Source organism: Ictalurus punctatus, chromosome 14 (genome assembly GCF_001660625.3).
Source record: "Ictalurus punctatus breed USDA103 chromosome 14, Coco_2.0, whole genome shotgun sequence".
NCBI classification, from domain to species: Eukaryota; Metazoa; Chordata; class Actinopteri; order Siluriformes; family Ictaluridae; genus Ictalurus; species Ictalurus punctatus.
The window spans coordinates 26,882,826-26,887,312 of NC_030429.2; the positions used below are offsets into that span (position 1 = coordinate 26,882,826).

The 4,487-nt window shown below is 41.1% G+C and overlaps 1 long non-coding RNA gene across 1 annotated transcript; it reads left to right on the forward strand.

The window, feature by feature from the left end:
• Nucleotides 1–481: 481 nt before the first annotated feature.
• Nucleotides 482–2,065, forward strand: LOC124628914 (uncharacterized). The gene is made up of 2 exons (XR_008397863.1): nucleotides 482–899; nucleotides 1,598–2,065. It is a non-coding gene; the product is annotated as an uncharacterized LOC124628914 (long non-coding RNA).
• Nucleotides 2,066–4,487: the final 2,422 nt, after the last annotated feature.

The window sequence follows — 4,487 nt, forward strand, 5'->3', positions numbered from 1 at the left end:
TCTCTCTCAGATCATTAGTGAGTTAGTGTGGTGTGTTTTCTCTCGTCCACAGTGTGTGTCATTGTGCTGTATCACTTCCTCTCCCTCAGCACCTGCAGTTGCTCCCAGCTGCTGCTTCTCTGTGCACTCTCACTGACCGAGGTTTTTGTACGGCGCTCTAACACTGTGTGAACACTGAGACACCTCTAATCTGAAGGTCACTAAGACAGTAGTAATCTCCTGCATCTTCAGCCTGGACTCCACTGATGGTCAGAGTGAAGTCAGTGTCAGATCCACTGCCGCTGAAACGAGCTGGAGTGCCTGAGAATAATTTATTAACGTGGTTGATCAGAAGTTTAGGAGTTTCTCCAGATTTCTGCAGATACCAGTGTAGAAAGGTACCACTATGCACTCTGAGATTGGTTCTACAGTTGATGGTGACTGTTTGTCCTGGATCAGCAGTTTGCACTGAAGGAGTCTGAGTCACAATCACCTGACCTCTGGATCCTAATGAGAAACATAGATTGTGTTTATTTGCTGTAAAGTGGTGTAGAATTAGTATGAGATGAAGTGCGTGAGGCTGTGAGTTGATGTTAAACTCTCACCTTGAGTCCAGAGGGCCAGTGTGCAGATGAAGACGCTGATCAAAGTCATGGTTGCTGCGGGTGAAGTTATGGAGCTGCAGCTCTCAGTCATGAAGTGTTAAAGTCACAGGGCTATAAACACTCGCAGAGCACTGAAGCATGGACTGCTGATGCAAAGTGTGTGTGTGTGTGTGTGTGTGTGTGTGTGTGTGTGTGTGTGTGTGTGTGTGTGTGTGTGTGTGTACTGCAGTGTGACGGAGGTTTTTGTACGATGGTTTCAGTAGATTGTATCACTGTGGTGGACTTTTGGTGGAGGCTCCAAACTTATTGTGAAAAGTAAGTGTGTTTTCTTCTTTTAAGATAAAATAACTTGAAATTAGACCTACAGAATAGTTTTTAACACATGAAGCTCTAATGAGTCATTCATGTCAGTACTATAAAGAATTTATTCTATGAACATTCAGTAAATGTGTAATTAATTTACAGTAAAGATTCAGTCTTTTTAAAAGTACGTGTTACGGTCTCACTAAACCAACTCAGTGTTTCCTACATGAAGTATTGTTTAAGTGGAAAATCAGGAGAAAAGTGCTGGCTGTTAGTTTTGAAAAGTGATTATTTCTGGAAGCAGCTACATTTGTATTTGCTGCAGTCAGTTGTGCTGAAAGAAATAGCAATATCTTTATAAATATTTTTATAATAGATTTTAATGTTCACAGATAAACTACAGTTTGGGATTCACTTATTTATTAATTCAGTATGTTAGGATTCTCAAATTGAATTGTTTCACTGTTAAGGGTGAGGGACAGCTCAGGATGTTTCTGTTGTTTCTGTCGTTTGAGGTCTAATTGTGATCAATCTTGTTCATTGCGAGTTAACAAATGAAGTTCTAGATCCATGATGTAAAGACTAACTAGGAAATGTTCTCCTTCTACTGGAACGTGTTCGTGCTGCTGCAGAGATTCCAGTTTTGCTTCTGTTTGAGTTCACAGAATTTACACAATATTTCTAAATGTGTGTGTGTTTGTTGTCTCCAGCGGGTCGCACAGCTCCCTCCGTGTCTCTGCTCCCTCCGTCTCCTCTGCAGCTGTGTGAGGGATCGGCCTCGCTGCTCTGCCTGCTGTCGGGCTACTCTCCACAGGGGGCGCTGGTGAGCTGGACAGTGGATGGCTCAGAGGTGAAGGACGGGGTTCTGACCAGCGCAGAAGAACAGAAGAAGGACGGGTACACACGCAGCAGCACCCTGACCCTCAGCAAAGAAGTCTGGGAAAAGGGGGAGGAGTTTGTCTGTAGGGTCTCCCATGACTCCGGCTATCATCCGGTCACGTTCAGAAAGAGTCAGTGTGAAGTCTAACAGCTCCAAGATAGAATTCAACACTGAGCTGCTTCTGATCCATCTACAACAGAGTTTCAATTCTACACAACGCTGACATTTCTGTCTTTACTCTCTTCACTGTCCTGTTGCTCTTCCTGTAGTTTTTGCTGAAATAAAGCTGAGTTTTGGACCTTGTGTTCTTTTATTAGAGTTAATAGTGATGATCAGTGTGATGAGAGAGTGTGTTTACCTGTAGATTCAGTGCTGTGTGTTGTGCTTCAGTGAGTTTGACTGAAGGAAGTTGAACATCTGGTGAAGTTTCTGCTCTATTCTGGGAGAAAGAAACACATTTAGCCTGGTTAATGTAAATCTCAGATACACCTCACTGCGCTCTCTCTCTCTCTCTCTCTCTCTCTCTCTCTCTCTCTCTCTCTCTCTCTCTCTCTCTCTCTCTCTCTCTCTCTCTCTCTGAAAGCTAACAACGAGCCATAGTTACAGATCTAAACTGTCATAGCCCTTGTCTCCTCATGCCATTTTAATCTGCTTTCAGAACTGGTCCTGGCGCTGAGAGTACTGAATTTGAATACCAAATTTTTTTCAGGTGTCAGTTAATCCAATATATATATATATATATATATATATATATATATATATATATATATATATATATATATATATATATATATATATATATATATTATGCTATTTATAATATAAAACACAGTATTTGTAGAAATTTTTAAAAGGCAAATCTCAAAAATCATGTTTGTTTTGGGGAACTGAGAACATAAAAATATGCATCACACACATCCATTGATGGCTACACAGAATAAATAAGATCTGATAGCCTTAAAATGCAAAACACTAGGGCTTTTAGAATCTAGAATCAGACAGAAAGGACTGTCTTTCTTCTGAAAACGGAGGAATCCTGAATCTGAACACCACGTTCTGAACCTTGGGGTTTCAATCTCATCTCTGTCCAAGAGCAAATAAACTTCATGGAACAGAGCAGCAAACTTAATGGAGTCATATATTTACCAGACAATACCCACAAAACAGCAGAACTGAAGTTTTTACCATTATCCTCTGCTCAGGTGTAGATAATTATGGTGATGAAAGCAGCTGCATGGTTAAGGCCTGAGAGCAGAACTCCATTTAAGGCTTGCATTAGGTTAGGTTGATGGGACTTATGTGGACAAAGAAGTACCTAGCCGTCTTGTTTTGAGGTTGTCACATGGCTAGTCCATTTGGCTGTGTTGATTTTTGAAAACGTGTGCTTTTCTCTCTGTGGCTTCTATGGCCACATTAAACTATACTGCATTCACAATTTGTGTACAAAAAAATTTTTTTCCTGGCCTCTGTAGAGGTAAGTTGTACTTCTCTCCCAGATCATTAGTGAGTTAGTGTGGTGTGTTTTCTCTTGTCCACAGTGTGTGTCATTGTGCTGTATCACATCCTCCCTCGCAGCACCTGCAGTCGCTCCCAGCTGCAGCAGTGCTTCTCTGTGCACTCTCACTGACCGAGGTGTTTGTACAGCGCTCTAGCACTGTGTGAACACATCACCACTATGGAGACTCAGACAGTAGTAATCTAATGCATCTTCTGTACCAGATACAAAGTGTCGCTGCTCTGCTTGCTGTCTGGCTACTCTCCACAGAGTATTGTTGAAGAAGTTGAAGAAGAAGTTCACCCTGACCCTCAGCAGAGACCTCTGGGAAAAGGGGGAGGGGTTTATTTGTCTAGTCTCCCATGATGCTATCAATTATCATCAATTGTATAGTCTTGCTCAGAAAGATGTGAAGGCTAGTTGATCTAAGATATAGTAACACTGAGCTGCTTATGATTCATCTACAATAGCGTTTCAGTTCTACACAATGCTGACATTTCTGTCTTTACTCTGTTCATTGTCCTGTTGCTCTTCCTGTAGTTTTTAGTTTTTATTTTAGTTAGTTTAGTTTTTGAAATAAAGCTGAATTTTGTACATTAGAGTTCATAGTAATGATCAGTGTGTTCAGTGAGTTTGACTGAAGTTGTTCAGTGGGAGAAATGAAACTATTCAGTCCGGTTAATGCAAATATCATATCTGCAAATACTGTACACCTCATTGCTCTCACAGCAGTAACTGGCTGCTTGTGTTCATGACCTGAAAAGTACATTTCCCAACTGTGTGATTTTTCTGACAGGTCATTTCAAACACAGTAACATAAGACATGATCTACCTAAATACCATCAGCTGATCAGCTGCCCCACTCAGGAGGAAAACCTTTGACCATTTCTAGACCACCATTAAAGGGACATTCTGTTGTTTTTCTCTTGGTAACTCAGGAAACTCTATGATCATACTTGTACCTACATACAAAAGGAAACTGGACTCCACTGACTGGGAGGCAATGGAAAGCAGGTGTAACAGTATTGATGAGTATACTGATGCAGTTACATCCTACATCTCTGTTCATCCCCAAGAATTCCATTGTGAGGTACAATAACGACAAGACAGGGTTTTGGCCATTTTATAGGAAAATGCATCCAAATTAATTGGGAGGAACTTGACAACGGAGAAATGCATCTGAATGAATCAGGAGGAACTTCATCATGCAGCGAGACAACGATCC